General features: G+C 39.4%; 1 protein-coding gene across 10 annotated transcripts in view; it reads right to left on the bottom strand.

Annotated features, from left to right (window-relative positions):
- Positions 1 to 18,227, bottom strand: part of SPATA18 (spermatogenesis associated 18) — a 124,015-nt gene that overhangs the window by 30,214 nt on the left and 75,574 nt on the right. For 3 of the 10 annotated variants that reach the window (XR_014955095.1, XR_014955094.1, XR_014955098.1), the window contains exons 14-15: positions 18,043 to 18,199; positions 5,299 to 10,953 (exon numbers count right to left, since the gene is read on the bottom strand). The gene's annotated coding sequence lies outside the window, so the exon portion shown is untranslated. Of the gene's footprint in view, positions 1 to 1,938; positions 4,927 to 5,298; positions 10,954 to 18,042; positions 18,200 to 18,227 lie in introns of those variants that run through there. The other 7 variants (XR_014955100.1, XR_014955103.1, XR_014955099.1 and 4 more) reach the window with 7 other exon arrangements.

Here is an 18,227-nt window from a genome sequence, read left to right as displayed (position 1 = left end):
TAATACACTTTTCTTGGCCCAGTACTCAACTAAGAAAATCTGTGCTTGGGACTTTTGCTCTTTTCTTCAAGCCTTGGTAAATTGGCAATAAAGCCTGAAATGCCTGTTGCAGAAGGTGATGATCACTGGGAGCATCAGTGTTGCCACATGCAGGGCCTGAGCATGGCTTTGGGCAGCAAGGAGGGGGTCAAATGCCTGGCCAGCAATCTACAGCTTGAGTGGTGAATGCAAGCCAAGGCTGTAAAGGACATTTTTGCATAGTGCTGTATCATGCTTCAGACGTGCCTCCCAGGACGCTTCCAGCAGCCAGCACAAGCCTGGGAATCACAACTGGGTTGGTGCAGCTCCAAATGTGCCAAGCCTATGCCTGTGGGAATTTTGGGCTCAGTGCAAACACAAAGGACATGAGGCAGGCACAGTGCTGCCTGGCTACTTCACTTTAAATGCTATTGCACACTGAAAAAATACTTCTGAAGGCAGTATGTCCTTCAGCATAGGATGCAAAAGTTCTGTTTATGGGCACATTTCCATTATCACTCTCCTTTTTATTTAAGTGCCACCATACCCACCCCCCGCTCCATCCCCCCCACCTTCAAATTCTCCTTTGGGGTATGATCCTTTATATGTTTGGTCCCAGTTGAGGGATGAACTGTGCATGGTATGTGGAAATCATTAGAAAACTCCCTTCAGCTATTTTTGAGGTATAGCAGTGTAAAGCAGACTCTTCCCATGCTCATATACACTTTTTTCAATTTAATTTTAATTCCATTTCTCTACCCTCAGTTGCTGAGTGTCTGTGACAAAAAAAAAAAAAACAAACACAACAACAAACAAACAAACCCCCCCCCCCCCCAAAAAAAAAAAAACACAAAAAAACCACCCCACACCAGAACAACAGAACAAGAGTTTCTCACCAACTCTCCCAAGGACTTCTCAGAGCAAAGCCAAGCTAAGCTAACAGGGAGTGCAGTGGAATGAGTCTTACATCAGTTGTCTTTAATAAACCTGAAGATTTACACACAATGGGAGAAAAAAAAAAAAAAGAAGTGAACATAATGCAGTTCTTTAAGGTTTTTGTCATTAAACTTGTGTGAGTGTTTTTCTGTTTAAGAACAGCACTTTTTATTGCACTCTGCCAGCTTATTTTGATTTTGCTATGATTGATAAAAAGGAAGCATTCCAGAACTGCCTTTTTCCTTAACTAGCATTTAACTGAGACAGAAAGCAAACCTTTGTCCACATATTTTTCTTTGTTTCTCTGTTTACCAGTAAAGCTTATCTTTAATCTTCAACAGCTTTGGAATGATGGGGAGAAGTTACTTTGATGGCATCTTAAAATAAGGCACACCTGTGAAAGCAGATCACTGGCCCAAAATAAGCTTGTTGATCTCACATACATCAGTGTAAAAGTGTAATTCCTCTAGGCTCAGTGTTGCAGAGATCAGCACCTGGCCTAAAAGACTTAAGCATTACATTTTTGGAGCTCGATGTTGATACTGGCTACAGTTTGATTTAATTTAATGAAAAAAGATACTGTTTCGACAGCTGGAGAATCAACTCCAGACAAAGCATAATGTTGTGATTGCACTACATCATATAGTGGAAATCAGTTGCAATGCTGTTCTGGAGGTGAAAATCCACTTCATACAGTTTTGGCTCCAAGACACAGCCCTGCACTTTATCTCAAAATTGCATAGAGCCTACAAAAATGCCAACATCCTTCAATGTCACCCAGATGAGCAGTTTAAGAGGAAGGCTAATCCTAAACCATAGCAGAGGAATCCAAGATTGAGAAAGCCAGACAAGGTTCAAGGATGGCTGGAAAACACTTGCCCTGTAGGTGTTATTTGGAAACACGGTCCCCACAGAATTGACTGCCTAATTCCACCATGGGGATCAGATAGGATGAAGCAGTTTTATCAACCGAAAAATCAGGAGAGCAGGGTCAATAGCCATTCATCTTCCTTTCCTTTCTGTAGCATTCACACTCATTAGTTAGGTCTAAATTTTCCTCCACTTTCAAATTTGTTTACAGCAGCAGAGAGCCAGTAAAAACACCAGAGCAGGCACACTAAAAATAGGCTTGCCAAAAGCAAGCTAATAATGCTAATAACTCTCATGCTAATAATACACCTATTTTCAGTCACATATTTGTATTGTCAAGGCCTTACCTCTTGATTTTTTTTTTTGTATAAAAAACTAGTGAAAATGTTGAAGATGTATCGGGTCTCACTATATGGTGAAAGACCTGGATTCTGTAATGTGTTTATCAAAGCCAAAACCTCACAGAGGGTACTGTTTCTTCTCTAATATCTATTTGTTTTCAGTGTTTCATTGCTTAAAATAAAAGTGGTAGAAAGCCTTACTTTGCACTAGATATGACAGAACGTATTATGTTTCTGTACCTGGATATCCTCCCTATTTTCCATAAACAGATTTCTGAAGGGTATTTTTGTGGCATTTTCTAAATGGTCATGAACAGCTGGAAAATACAGCCAAAACCTTAAACCACTTCCATTGATCTTCAATCACAGTTACTGTTGCTATCTATCCATGAAATCAACATATGCCCATAAACTCTTCATATCTAACTCAGAACCAAATAAGAGTTTTTTTTCTGCACGCTGGTTGGATGCAGTCTGAAACTGATGGTATAAAAGAGCTACAGGAAGTGACGATGCAGTTTAAATCCTGCCATGAAGATTGTTCTGTGCCTTCAGATGGACAGGGAAGAGCTTGTTTGAGATACTCTGAGCTACCTGTTCCTGCCAGCAATGTGTGTGCCTACTGGTGGGACAGCTCACACTGCAACTTGAGGAGCATTACAGAGTAGCACAAGAACTAATAGAAGCCAGTGGGGCTACTCAAAGGCAGTCCTGGAGACACTGAGAGTGTGGGAAATGAGGAGGCAAAGCCAGAACAGAAATAAAGGATAGCATTGCCAAGGAAGCAATGCAAGAGGCAGGAACTGGAACTGGAAGGAGAGAAAATAGGTAGTAAGGAAGGAAGAGGAAGGACAAGACAAGGCAGCAGCAGGAAAGTCAGTCTGCAAAAGCTGTCAGCTTTTAGTTTGATTTTCTGGCCAAAGTCTCTACCAGTCATTCCTCCACTTGGCTCTACCCACAGCTGCTAATGTGCAGTGGTTGAAAAGATTAATTCTTGATGTTTAAGACAACAGTAATAGGGATTTAGCATATGAATGTTGCTATTAAAAACATGCGCCATTTTCCCAGCATAATCTTCTCTAGGATTGGATTCCAGAGCTGAAATCTCCTTCTGCTGTTGTATAACTTGTCATCTATTCCCAGAAAAAAATTATTTCCTTACATAAGTATTTTGAGACCAAGATAGAAATTTGTTAACTTTTTTCTCCAATCCCTCAGTATAAGGAAAACTTTACAGACTGAATCATTTTTGCACATTTCTTCCAAGAAACTTCCAATTTGACAATGTCCATTTTCAAAAGTGTAGACTCCAGAAGAAGCCAAATTTTCTAAACAAAAAAAGTTGTAAAACCAGTTGTGACCTAAAACACCCTGAGTTTGACCAAAAAGCACAACATCCAGCAGAACCCTAAGCCCTGAGCTTGCAGAAGGGCACTGAAGAACTCTCACTCTATTTGTATATGGAGAATAGACTCTTCTGATTAAAGTCCTTATTTGAATGAGATGTCTTGAAATCTTCATCACATCTATGTTTTGTTTCATCCTTTCCAAACAAAGATGAGATACTGATATAAGAAAATGAATGTCAGGAGTGCTTTGGTCTCAAATAAGAAACTAAGCCTGTGGAAACTTTCAGATTTAAATGGAAAGAAAGAATCTTCTAAATCTTCTGGATGTAAGTATTGGATGCTAGGTTAGTCCAAATAAAAATCAAATTATTAACAGTCTGGTTTTTCTATTTTGAGGAGGTAAAGAAGTCTTACTTTTGGTTATTGCTGTATGCTCTTTGAGCAGAGAATACAGACTTTCTTTCCAGGTTAGTAATTTGTCCTGGTGCTGCAACAGAATGAATTTTATCTATCTTGTCTTTGAAATGATTGATCATTATGTCTTTTTTTTACTTCAGAAAATTTTAAAAACTCTAGAATGTTTCAACAAAATACTGTAGTGAGTTTTATACAAGATTTCTCTTCATTCTGTACTTGTCCTCACTCATGACCACTGCTAGCATGAGATGACCATTTCCTCTCTGTATTGTAAAAGTCAAAATCCAGTGCCTTGTGCAGGTTACTCCCTTCTTAGCCCAGAAAGAAACTTTGCAAACATTACCTATCCACAACAATCACATTACCTATAGATGTCCCAAGGCTCTCATCTCCTTTGCCCTCAGATTTCTTGTTGCTGCTTCATCACTGCCTACCTGAGAAATCACTAATTTCTGAGGTCCATACCAGGGTAGGAAGCTTTCTCTTCACATTCTCAACCTGGGCCCCAGGGGGGCAACAGACTTCATTAAGTGGGTCAGATCTGCATATTGAGCCTTCTGTTTCCATTAAGAGAGTCTCCTCTGACAATGACCTGTCTTTTTCTGTATGGAATTGGTTTTGATGAAGGCATATGCCTCCTCAACCTCAGCAGCACCTCTGTGCTGTATGAACCATCATCTTTGCCATTGTTCAGGCCCACTTGCAGAGCCCTGCAAAGGCACCTGGGGACATGGGGCCTGCTGCACTGGGCAGGAGCTCAGGAGAAGCTTCACCAGGAGGAGGGCAGAGCAGCCCTGGAAAAGGCTGCCCAGGGAAGATAAGGAGTCTCTATACTTGACAGTCTTTAAAGATCGGCAGATAAACCAGTGGCTGACCTGCTTTCACTTCAGCCATATACCTGCTGTGAGTATGAGGCTGAACCAGAGAACTCCAAAAGAAGTTCCATCCAGTAATTCTGTGATTCCACAATTCACTGGATAAACTTCAGGAGTTACCTAGGAGAAGCAGTGCTGATGAGAAACAGTATATTACGCCAAGATATTGTTTTCTCAGACAACTCACAGTTAGGCAAATAAAGACAAGTGACATTTAAGTTTGCAATGAATGACAACGAAGTATGGTAATGCTTAAATGCATGAAGTGTATTTCTTCAAACTTCTAAGTCAGAATAGCTTTGAGAAAAAGCATCAAGTTTATAACTAGATGAAACACAGAGATTGTAACCAGAAGAAGATGAAAGAACCTTTGTTCTCTCTCATACAGCCCTAAACACTGTGCTTTCAGTGTTTCACAATGCAGCCTGATTTCTCGTCAACAGTTTCATAAACCCCTGGGGTAAAATCTCTCAAAATCAGGGTGCATGTTACCTATATAGTGGTCAGTTGTAAGAAGCAGTGAAGTTCATTATGGGAGCAGATAGCTGGAAGTACCAAAGCTTTCCGTCCAACCACCAGCACATGTCCTTGTCCAAAAAATGAGCACCTGCAAGACACATGGGTGGAAGGTTTTTACTGGACATTGTTTTGTGATCAGTTGGGTGTCTATGAGAGAGAGACAAAAAGATCAAAGGAAGAGACAGATGGTGGCAAGGAAAAAGCCAACAACACAGACATAACAAGGGCCAGGAATATGCCTCTGAGAAAAGCTAAAACAAAAAGGAAAAAAAGAGCTTTTAGAGAGTTTAATGGAAAATAGACTTGAGCTGTAAACACAGGCCATGCCTGCAATTCTTGCTGTGGGAAGAAAAAGAGAGCTTTGTACTTTCTTTGAAATTAAATGGGATTGCATCAGAGAAACCTCATTTCAGAAAACATAAATTTCTCTTTGCTGGAACTTCCTATGACCCAGGGGTTTTATTTAGACTTTGACCCAGCTCATATAAGTCTACACACAGTCACCTTGGAAAGCAATGTTATTGCTCTATTTACCCCCAAAACAGCACACCCAGTTCAGCAGTTAGTCAGTTATGTTTCTAACATGCCCACTGCTGTTACACTGGAAGAGCTGCAATTCAGGGAGGCTTCAGACAAGCTTGTGAAGTGGCCATGAAATGGGACAGGAGTCAATACTGCAGGGCAGAGTGCTGGTGGGTATGTTTTTCAGTGGCTTCTTTCCCCTCTTGTACTTGCCTTGTTTTTTGTCAAAATGGGTCTGAGAAAATGCTGGCACTGTCAGACCTGACAAAGAACTGAGATCACTTGTCCTGATACTGACAGTGCGATTTTTCGAAATGCAAGGGAGAAAGGTGTTGTCTTCCTATGCAGGAAATAGACTAAGCAGGGGAAACCATCTATTTCCTCATTTATATTCCTTCTAATCTACTAAATGTTCATGGAATACAGTTAGATGAAGATTTGGAGTAATTTGTAGATGGCAAGACATACAATCATAGAATAACCAAATTGTTAATATTGGAAAAGACCTTTAAGACCATTAATTCCAACTGTCAACCCCGCACCACAATTGTGTTTACCATTAAACCATGTCCTCAAATGCCACATCTACCCATCATTTAAATACCTCCAGGGATGATGACTCCACCACTTCCCTGGACAGCCTGTTCCAATGCTTGGCAGCCCTTTCGGTGGAGAAATTTTTCCTAATATCCAATGCAAATCTGGTGCAAGGTTTCCTCTCTTCCTGCCACTTTTTAACCAGGAAAAGAGACCAAGTCCCACCTGGCTGGAACCTCCTTTCAGGCTGTTTTAGAAAGTGGAAAGGTCTTCCCTGATCCTTCTTTTCTCCAGGCTAAACAACCCTTCACATCTTCATTGCCCTTCTCTGCACTCACTCCAGCACCTCAATGCCTTTCCTGACATGAGGGACCCAGACTTGAGGCGTGGCCTCACCAGTGCTGAGCACAGGGGACAGTCACTGCCCTGGTCCTGCTGGCCACACTATTGTTGACACAGGCCAGGGTGCCATTGGCCTTCTTGGCCACCTGGGCACAGCTGGCTCATGTTCAGCCACTGCTAATCAGAAGCCCCAGGTCCTTTTCTGCTGGACAACTTTGCAACCACTCCCCCAAGATTGTAGTGCAGCAGGGGGTGTTATGAACCATGTGCAGGACTCAACAAATCCTATGTATAGACATGTCTTTGCAGTACCTACACCGTGCAGAAAAGATGGCACACTGGTGAGATGAGCAGGTTGTTTTCTTCTCACAGCTCAACATAACTCATGCTTGCCTTGTTTCCCTCACAGTATTCACAACTTGCTCTGAAGACAGCATCCATCATTGCCATAAGAGAGCTTCACAGTAAACTCCCTGCACAGCATCATTTCAAAGTGAGAGGGCTTGGCCATATCCCTTCCCATTGAAAACTGGTGAGTCCCACAAAGAGTAAGGCCAAGCATTACTATGTTGGATCAGATTTTAAATTCCTGAAACCAGATTTTTTTTTTTTTTTTTGTATACTACTTTGTGTTTGGAGCATGACTTCCCTGACTTCAGCTGCAGCTGAGAAAGCTCAACACGCCTACAAGTCCTGCACTAAGAATAAAAGCAATGTAAAGTTATTGACAGCTCCTGAAAAGATTGGCTCGAGTGACTCAGCTATCACCACATGGGAGCTGTTTGACAGGAAAAGGGAGAGTATCCAATTTTCCAGGCTAGAACATCACCCCCTTGCCATATGCTCTCTTGCTAAATTCTGTCTCATTCTCTATACTCTTCCTCATTTCTGGGACCAATAAAATGGGAACAGGTCTCATGGTATCTTTAACCATGTTCAGTTCCTGGAACTCTCTGTCCTGATTATAGAATCAACCTTCTCATGAAACACAAGTTGCATAAACACAAGAAGTATCAAAGTTTTCATCCTTGATAATATTTTAATCAACTTGCATATATTTTTCTTGTTTCTCAAAACCAGGAACAAGTCCCCATATTTGACAATGTCCTGCCACTCACAACAGCTACCAGGAGGTAGATGGAGCCTTTAAAAGGCACTGCACAGACCTCTGCAGTTTGGCTAATGGCAGGGCAGAAAAAGGTGATAGGTGTCAGATACCACTACCAGGGGGCTGGGACACACATATTGATGCCTGGCTCATTTCTCTACCAGGCTCTTATTCTTTCAGCCCTGTTAAGTCTTTATCTTTGATCTTTGGCCAGTCCCATTTATTCTCGTATACATATAGTACTTTTACCAGACCTACAGACATTCATTCAGTCATACATAACTTCTCCCACCAGGCTCCTTTTCTGGACTTTGATTTGAAACTCATCACTTTTCCTTTAGAAAATCTTTAGTCAACAAAAGACTCTTTCCCCATTGTTTCATTCTCAGCAACATCTGAAAATTTTACAGAAATTCTCCAGGAGAAATCAAACTAAAAAAGATGCTTACCATTGAAATGGTAAATGTTTCACAAAATTTTAAGTGGCTGAAAACCAGGAAATGTTTCAGGTGAGAAGAATAGGTCTATCTCCAAAATGAATAAAAGTTGATTGTACAAAACCTGGCATTACATCTCCAACTGTGTAAACACCCTGTACAGAAGATAGCCACGCTAATATGACACATTAAAAACAAACAGAAAATAATAAAACTACACAAGACAAAGCATTAAATACTGTATTAAAATGTTTATCCAAGGCTATTAATAATTTGATCTTAATACTGTTAAATCAGTTGCCTATAAATATGATTTGCTTTTTTACCTCCTGCCACATGGCCTCAATACCTGTGTTGGACTTGCAAAACTAGAAGACATCCCTGCAGAGTATCCCACTCCACATCAGACAGTTACCTCCAGATACCTTCTGAAAAACACCCAATAGTTTCACTTCCCTGAGCTGCAAAGAAAGGGAAAAAGGAACAGCAGCCACTTATTTCAATCACCTCATCAAGGATGGCCAATTGATCCCCAGCATTTACAGGGGTATCCACCCTACTCCCATATAAAAGGGGCCAAAGATTGAGAGCAGCCAGTTTCTACATGTTACAGTTCCTGTGGGTCAATGCACTTCTGGGAACAGAGATACTTGGGAGAGCTTGCCCTGCAAGTGGTGATGCAGATTATGTGACGAGTGCTGCTTAAAACACCAGCCCATCAGTCCCTACCTGCTAAGTGCTGTGGTCAGCCTTTATCTGGAAATGTTATGTAAAATGTTGTTGGTTTTTGGCAAAGTGGAAGGCACCTTTGCTGTTTGCCTGCACTTGGCACTGCTACAAACTCGACCTCTGACTTTGTGTGGCCATGTTTCTTGCTGCAGACACCATTCCTCTCCCTTCACCCCTAGCCTGCTGCTTTTATTTTGCTTTTATCTCTTTTTTTCTCAGGCTGAGGAGATGTTTGTTTTGGGAACAGAAAAAAGAAAACTACTCTGGAATTACTGAAAAATTCAATGCAGGTTTCAACAAAGAGTCATTTAAAGATAGCTAAAGAAATCCATAGAACTCTTTTCTCTCTCTTTGTCTCTTTGGTGGGATTTTTTTGGGTTTTTTGGGTTTGGGGGTTTTTTTGGGTGTTGTTTTTTTTTGTTTGTTTGTTTGTTTTTCAGAAAACAAAGTTGATGGAAACAGCTGGACACTGCAACTTGGAAAACTAAGAAACTAAGATGAATAAAACTTCCTGTTTTCCTCTCCTGTCCTAATCTGCAGGGGACAAGGCTGGCAGCAGCCTTTTCAACCCTCTTCAAAACAGGGGTTGGACTCCCAAAGACTTCAGGTTTGGACTATTTTCATTTAAACAAAAATATAAATTATTCTTTTGTATAGTGTTCCAGGGTCTTTAGCTTAGCTACAGTTTGTCGCACATAAGTAATCGTAGCAAATCTACTACATTATTCTGATTAGCATAAAAAATTGGTTTTAATAAACCTTTATCTTTAACACTGCTATGTACCACTGCTTTCAACTCCATGCCTCACTCACATTTTCCTAGCTTAGCATCTTGAAATTAGCTTTTGTTATCCTAGTCACTAATGCTACAATTCATTGAATGTGAAAAAGCAGTCATGAAATTTGGCTTGTAAATGCTCTAGCTGCAGGTGATAGGACTTCATTCTGCACCATTTCCCCAACTCTTTTCTGTTATACCTTCAGGTGCACAAGTTGGAATACTTTGAGACTCATAAAGATAACAAAGTACCTACATGTCTCAGATCAAGCACTCAAAATTTAGGTTTTATTCTTTTCAGTTTTATATGGGCTTAACACAGGTGCACCAAAGCTAAGAGCTGCTGTGGGATAAAGTTGCCTCGGCTGTTCTCTCAGCACTGCTATAAAAACAGTGAAGACATTGCTCAACCTCTTCTAAAACAGCCACACAGAAACCTATAAAATTAGTAGAACCAGAAGATCTCATTTATATTCCTAGTAAGGCTATTGAGACCTCTGAGATTTTGGCCAAGTGACTAAGTCCTCCACAGACCTACTTCCCACAGCTGAGAAGGGAAAATACTGATTGGTGACAATTAGAGATTTCTGCCCTTAAGTTTTAGTTAAGTCATGAGCATAGAGCAAGGGCCTACAGTCAGCAGAAAAACAATGACAACCACTTCTATAAGTTCAAAGATTTCCAATTGCTAGCTCCTATGCAGGTATCTGTAACAATTTTATAAGGCAGACCCACTACAATATTATGGTTCATATGGTTTAATCAGTGAATTTAGTAATTTTATTTTTAATGAGTTAGTTTTATTAATTTTCATTAACAGCATGATTATTTGAAATTATGAGTTCAGGTTTTCTAACATACTCTGTGGTGAGATCTATTACTGCTGGGGTTCTTTTGTTATAATATCTGTATCAGCTCTACCTCTATTTCTGAAACTCTGTTACTGAACACCCACTTCAACATTAGTGTGTCTATTATGCATCACCCCAGCATTACTTTTCAATTGTAAGGTCAGGCACATGTTCAGAATAAGAAGCCTCTATGAAGGATGGATTTTAAAACATAATTAAAATATACTTACCATCATGTAGAGACCATGCCCAGGTGCAATACTGGATTTTTTTGTGTGTGCAATCTCACATTATTAGGTTCTCACTACCTCCCTCTGGAAACACCTGAAGTTCAAAAAGTATGCTGTTTATACTTTTTAGTGTACAAGATCTCTGTTTAAATTACAGTGAAGGTTTTAAACAAAGTCTTCAAATCCCACATGTATGTATAAGCTCCACAAACTGCAAAACATGCCAAACAACTCTAGAAATTCCTTGACAATACAGAGGCTGGGGCAGCAACCACAAAAACCCAGCACCTCTGGACATTGAGCATATCTGATACAGCAAAGGCATGTCTGTATCTGCAATCTACAATGGGAAAGAGGTAAAATCAATACAAGCTGAGGAAACATTTATCATATTTTTGACAGTATCTGCTAAATAAGTGTTGATTTTCTTTTTTATTGTCATGGATGTCCTCTGCTTTAACTCCAAAGATTCTAAATCCTCATGCAAACCTATATCTGCAACTCTGTTTGTTATTTGGGCTCTTGACTCTTAAAATATTTACCTAAGGCCCAGAGACCAGCAAATTTTATCCTTATTTTATTCAGCCATATATTCTGACTCACTGCTTTTACCTCCTTCCTGTAGAATCAAATGAGTATGAGATATCACTGATTCCAAGTGATACGGAACCAAAGAAAATTCTTTTGGGACCCATGGTATTCATCAAAGCTGTGCTTGTGGCTGGAGACACCAGCAAATCTGTACACATGCCACGTGGGCTAAGCAGTCTTGTTGGCATCAATGGTCATTCCACATCCCTGCCACAACATGGATCTCAAGGTCTTTCTCCAGCTGAGGACTTGGCTCTGAGTCACTCTTCTCTCCTAACAAAGTAGTTTCAGGGCTGTAAAGAGCCCCTGCCCTGCCTGCTCTGGCCTGCCTCATTGCACCCCTGTCCTTGCTTTGTGCATTTGCCAACAAGCAGCAGACACAGATTACAGTCGCCCTAAAGTATTTCTGTACCTTCAGGGTTACTCGTTTGATACAGGCCTGAGGCAAAGCAGATCAAGCAGATCATGGGGCACAGCAGGGATTTAGGTCCATCTCTCTACCCCAAAACACTATATAGAGCAAAATGTTCTTTTTTATGTTTTGGAAGTTCTGGAGCTATGGAGCTCTTCCCCAGACACATCATGTCTGCCAGTGTGCTTCCAGCCTTACTCACTGATTTACTCCTGCTGCTCTCAGGACCTTCAGGATACTTGAAGCTCTACACTGGAAGAGAGGCTGCTTGAATTGTTCTTTCTGTATTTAATTTTTACAAGAAATTTGGGGTTGGGGAGAAGAATATTACTGAAATCAGCTGAAGATTTCATATAAAAATTAAATTAGACTGCTATTAGAGTACCATGCACCTGCCCAGTGGTGCTTTTCCATTGTCCTTGAAATGAAAGAAGAAAGCACTGCCCTCACATCAGATAGAAAGCTAAACAAGTTTAGCAGTGCAGCAAAATGTTGCTTCCAACAAATTGTACAGGGTATTTTATGTCCTCCTGACCACCTAATCAGTGACACTGAGCACAACACCATCTTCAGTGTTCCCTGGAAGAGGCCACAGTGCTGTCCTCTGCCTTGTCAATAAGAAATCTTTCCTGAGAGAGCATCACTATGGGAGACTGAGAGGCTTTCCTCTCATCACAGCCAGAACTAGAAAGGCAACAGCCCAGGGCTACACTAAAAGGCTGATGTTGTCATATCTGCTGGCTGGGCTGTGCTCACTTAAAATAGCCTGGATATTGTTCTAATTTAAGTCCACTGGTCTGAGGAAGAAAGTTAAAGGGTTTATCAAATAGTGTAATTCTAGGAATACCACAAATGTCTAAAGACGTAAATCGGGAAGGAAGACTCTGACTCATTAAGAACTAGCTTTCCAGAATTCTCATTGTGTTGCCATATGCTTATTTCTCCAAAGTCATCACTTGGGATATTTGTTTTAGGAAGGATTCACTTTCAGATGACACATGACAGGGTCAGTTTATGAGCAAGAACTATAAAAAAGTCAAAGGTTTTCAACTATTTTCTCAAATAAAAAAATACACTAGATATGACCATATTTTCTTCAGGAAGGCTAAAGATTTATAAGCCTAAAGAGAAAATGCAGATACATGGGGAAATGATTGAAATTAAATTAAAAGATTCCCATCTGTGTCTCACAGCTGGATCAAAAATGCAATGGAAATGGAAATATACTCATCAAATTCAATATGCTTCAAATACCTGTATATTTTTTCCAGATATGAATGCAAATTTGCATCATCAAACAAAGTTCTTCATCATTTCAGGACAGAATTTCTGCAGAACATGAGGGACAGTTTGAGGACAGAAAAGTATATAGCAAAAATCCTCAAACAAAAAAACTGATGCTGTTTCATATCAACTAAAACTCCTTAGTCAGTGATTAAGGGGCACCACAAATAATTTGCCAAGGAGAACTGAGGAAGGGAAAGTGCTTGGGTGCGATTTGAGCACAAAAAGTTAGACTGATATGAATACCAGTTCAAAATGAACAAGAAACAGATAAAATATTCTGCCAAATTATCCTTCAAAGAAAATCCAAAACATAAATTAACATTGAGAAAAGAAGGTCTAATGATGACAGAGACTTTATGTTGACAGGCATCCTGATGAATTGGATAAGGAGGAAGAACAGAGGGATATTTTTAAAATCTATCATCAATCTGTGCAGGGAGGATTTATTTCCCTCATAAAGACGTGACAAAAATACAAATATGCCTGTAGATTTATGTTCCCTAATCTCCTAATCAAGAAAACACCGAGAGCACAATATTCAAGAATATCAAAGCACAGTTTCAGCTGCACACATAGGTGCTGAAATTACAGGGATCATCCCACAGAGCAGCTGTTACATCAGCAATGCTCAGAAAAGTTAGTTCAGGGTACAGAGGAGTTGAGCCATGAAGCAAACTCACTGCAATGGAAGTGCTTTCAGCATGTTAATCAAACTGATTAGTTATATTAAACCACATGAAAGGAAAGCTCAAAAATGAGGAAACTAAAGAAGGTCAGAACTGAGAAAACCAATGAAGCACCAGCAGCAGACATTATGCTCACTTTCAAGAAGAAAGGACAGAAATAAAGTACATGTGCACCATTAATCTCAGTCCTAATGAAATTATTTGCAGCTCTTATAATCACCACAGTAAGCAAGTGTACAATACACAGTTACACCTCAGATTTGAAACTTTTTTTCTGGTTCCAAAATCCATATATATTTATGGGTTATTACACTGGTCAGTGTACAGAGCACAGTGTCTGCTCACTACCAGAAAATGATGAGCCACAACCTTGCCACAGGACTGGATTCCTGGTGCTCTCATTCCCACTGTCCCAGCACTGTGGGTTCCCCAGCACGGAGGAGCCCTGCATGTCCCAGGAAAGATTTCAGTGACATGATCTTTGAAGAGTGACAAAGCAACTGCATCTTTGAAGAACAGCAACATGCTCTTTCAGAGATCTGAGCAGTATCTCAGGAGAATGGGTTTCTCCAGGGGAACATTCAAAGGGCGGTTTGATCATATGAGAAAATAGGACATCCCTGAGGAAAGTGCTTGGCGTCTGTCAACAGAAAAGAATAAAGGTTCTGGATAAAAGATTAAAAGCTTCCAGAGTGTCCAAAAAAAATTATAAAGCAGAGCCAGCTCAAGCCTCAGAATCAAATACTCAGAATCAAATACTCAGATAAGAAGGCTGTGGGGGCTTCAAAATGTGTTCAAACAGCACAATTAATGGAGATTGGCTCATTTTTGAGGTTTCAAGTTCTGTGTGGACATGTCTGATCACCACACAAAACCTGTTTGTTCTGTTCTGATTGACACAATCACAAATTTTGTGATGCCAGTCTCAATCAAGGGGTTGAACTGAGCAGGATTAGTAGAGTCAATAGAACTTTGTGGTCTCTGTAATGTATTCTGGACCTTTTAGCCAACACTCTCGCTTTTGTTCTCAGAGTAACTACATACTGGGGATGGATACATGCCACTGAATTTGTATGAAGTAGACACTTTTCCTAAAGGGATGTGTCTAGGTACCAGTCAACCCCACCCACGTCTCCCCCCAAAAACCAAACCCAAATAAACAAAAACAACAAAACAAACAAAACAAAACAAAAAAAAAAAAACAACCCCCACAAAAATATCAATAATGAACAAATACTAAAACAAAATTAAAAAATAAAACAAACCACTGAGCAAAGCACTAAATTAGAAAGAATGGTACTTTTTTAACATGTGGATCTGCTGCTTCTTGCCTTTCCTGCTAGGTATGATTTAGCTGAACTTGCCCATGCAGAAAAGTTCTGCTTATATCATTAGTCACCTCCATCTGCCAGCAAATAAATCCAACTCAGCTGTTTGTTGAGACAGCAGAAATACAGCAGGGCTAATGGTTTTATTGTTGAAAGAGCCCTGACTGTATCTCCTCATTCAGGCTCTGGTTTGTTTGATTGTAAAAGGATTTATCTGAAGAGGAAGTATCCATTTTGTGGCTGCAGATCAGAATTCAAAGACAAGATCTGACAGGCAGACTTTTTGAGGCAGGCAAAGTTAGTGATAAAAGTACTAATCACCTAATTCAGATTCAGTCCCATTTGTGTACCATGTACCTTTTCCCCTGGATTGTTATGAACAAGAGGCTTGCATGAGTCTATAGCAGTAGTTTATAGTGGCACAGATTTTTATTGGTAGTTTTACTTAGGCAATTTGATGTATTGTAATAATGTTAAATAAACTTTGTTTTATGAAGCTCAGAGTTTTGTTGTTTAAGTTGTATATATTTTCATCTGTAGTTTTGGTAGGATAATGCATGAAAAAAAAATGAGGACAATTTGTCTGCACAAATCATACAGGATTCAAGTTGAAATTATGACTTTTAATTTCATCATTTTAATTTGTCTAATCAGTAGCTATTTCTTTATCAATTGGTTTTCTCAAAATTAAATGATCATTAAAGAATTGTAGTAACCTTAGGCTTAAAGCCCAGGAAAATAAATGTAGTAAGCTTAGATTAACACAAGAATACTTCAAACCTGAAATAAGAATCCAGACCCTTAGATTCAGGCCAGTAGTAGTGTTGCATACAAGGATGTATTACAAAGCAATACAAAAAGATGGCTGTATGTCTAACAGTGACCAAGCAGAAAAGTGATATTATGCTCTTCTCATTTACTTTACTACACACTTGAAAAAAGTTCAGCTGCTTGTTGATTATATCCGAATTTGGAAGAAGAAACACACTGTAATTCTGTTTCTTTGTAATTTATGTAAAGAACTCCTCTTAAGTGAAAGTAAATAATTTTGTTCCTTTCTGTCAAAAGCAAAGTCCCCCAAATACAATTTTAAGACATGAATTATTGTGCAAGGCAGTTTTCCCCCTATATTTCTCTTAGTTTATATCCCAGTGGTATAAACTGTTTACAAAGCAAGCAAAATTTGACTAGATTTCTATCCATCACATAAAACATAAAATAGCATCTGAAATGTTAGTATACATTATTACCATTATGACATAATTTTTTTTAAGGCTTTTCTTTTCAGTAGATTGCTAAAATGACCATTCGATTTGATGACTAGGTTGTGATTTCATTCCACCAGGACCCATGCTCTTCACAGGTTTTCTCTGACTTAATGCAGTCAGCATATTGTTTCCCCTCTTTCCCAAAGTTCCTTACAAAGAAATATGTTACAGTAGGAACCTCTGTCACCAACTACATTGTGCATTTGAAACCTATACAGAACCAAGCTTGAATAAGGAGAATGACCCTTTGGAATGGCTAAAGCAATCCTATTACCCATTCAAGTACATCCTGGCCCCATGACCTGCTTCTTAATTCTGCACAAGGAAAAAATACCTAAAAAAAAAAAAATTCTACTGAAAAGCTGGGCTTTCCCCATGATTTATTCCACTATTGTTCAAGGACTTGACTAGCTGGGAGGTAGCTGGCTGTAATATTTTGAACTCAGTGGGTATGAGACATGATACACTCTTTCAGACAAGGACCATCAAATAAGAAGATATTTTTAGGTTATTAAAGATTGAAAGTTAGACATTCTGAATATCCAATATTCACCATACCTGGTAAATGACTGTGAACTTCTTGTTACTATACCTGGTAATTAAAACATTTTTGATTTGAAGATATCAAGGACATCATTTATGAGATGTAAAGACTTGACAACATTGATAGAGGAGAAAGTGGATAAACATTGGTCACTAATCAAAGTGAGTTGCAAATCCAAGATCTGGAGCACAGAATTAGAAACTGACATGCAACACAAATGTAATTCTAAACCATTAATAATTGTTTTAAGAAGTTTCAATCTTAAAGAAAAAAGGGACTTTATATTGGCTTTGACCTTAAAATGTTTGGTGTCCCTCACTTAAGTGGAAATCCTCATACTTGAAAATTACCAGTATTTAACTTTCTTGTATTTCCTTTTGTTTAATGACTGCAAAGATTCTGCTATGCTCTGTAGAATTATGTGAACATTTCAATTCCAATAAGTTTATACTAAGAAGGAATCACACAAAATAATTGTACACAAATTGAAGTGCTAGAGATAGATTCCTTTATTTTCATTCCATGTTATTTTTATTTTTTCAGCCTAGTTTCCTAGGACTCTGTTCTGTTAGCTTGTCTGTCTGTTTCTGTGAGATAACCCTTCCACCTTATCTTATACCAATAAAATTGACCTTCTTAGCCAGTACAAGAATGGTGGTGTTGGTAGCTGTTGAGAGGTGGAACCATTAGATGAAATCCCTCTCTGACCTCTCACAGATGGAAAAATGAGTGCTGTAAGGATGACCCTCAACACAATTTGGAGCATCCCAAGACAAGAAAATTATTACAACCAGTCTAACCTCTAACATCCTTGATCAGGGTTTATATTTTATAACATGCTAGAGAATAATTCTTACAAATCAGCAAATAAGCCAACTCTTTCAATTTCTCCCCCTTATGGGTTTTCTGATGTCTCTGTTCAGTCACACTGAATTTTTTTCATGTTGCGGTGTTCCTCAAGTCCTGATCCATAGGAGCATGCAGATGCATATTCTTGTTACAGATTTAGCATAATCCCACTGAAATCATGATCAATGAGCACCCCCTGCCCCTCCTTCTGTACTGACCTTGGTGTCTGCAGAGTTGCTTCCCTCTGTGCAATTCCTTCAGCACAATAACATTTTCCCCCTTCTTAAATACATTATCCCAGAGGTGTTACCACCTTCAGTGATGGGCTCAGCCTTGGCCTTGGAAAGACTGTCTTGGAGCCCCCAGGCATTGCCTCTGTTGGACACAGGGGAAGTCTCTGTTA

The sequence above is a fragment of the Lonchura striata genome, chromosome 4 (genome assembly GCF_050655825.1).
Source record: "Lonchura striata isolate lonStrDom1 chromosome 4, ASM5065582v1, whole genome shotgun sequence".
Taxonomy (NCBI): Eukaryota; Metazoa; Chordata; class Aves; order Passeriformes; family Estrildidae; genus Lonchura; species Lonchura striata.
This window is presented reverse-complemented; position numbering and strand designations above follow the sequence as displayed.